Consider the following 277-nt stretch of genomic DNA (forward strand, 5'->3'; position numbering starts at 1 on the left):
CATTCCAGAAATCTCCCCCAGCGACCTGCTTCGCACATCCCAACAGTCTCCCCCAGACTTCCTTCTCACACATCCCAAGAATTTTCCCTCCCACCTACCCCCATACCAGAAATCGCCTTGGAGATTTTCCACTCAGAGCCCCCAAATCTCAGAGCCCCTCCCCTTGGAATCCTCCAGAATGCCCCTGATGTCCCCTGAAAATCTTCCTCAGAGACTCTCTGAAATGGCCTCGGATCCTCAAAACTCACTTGGAGCGCCGCCCCCCCCCCCCCCCCCC

Source organism: Lipotes vexillifer, unplaced genomic scaffold (assembly GCF_000442215.2).
Source record: "Lipotes vexillifer unplaced genomic scaffold, Lipotes_vexillifer_v1.1 scaffold3427, whole genome shotgun sequence".
NCBI lineage: Eukaryota > Metazoa > Chordata > Mammalia > Artiodactyla > Lipotidae > Lipotes > Lipotes vexillifer.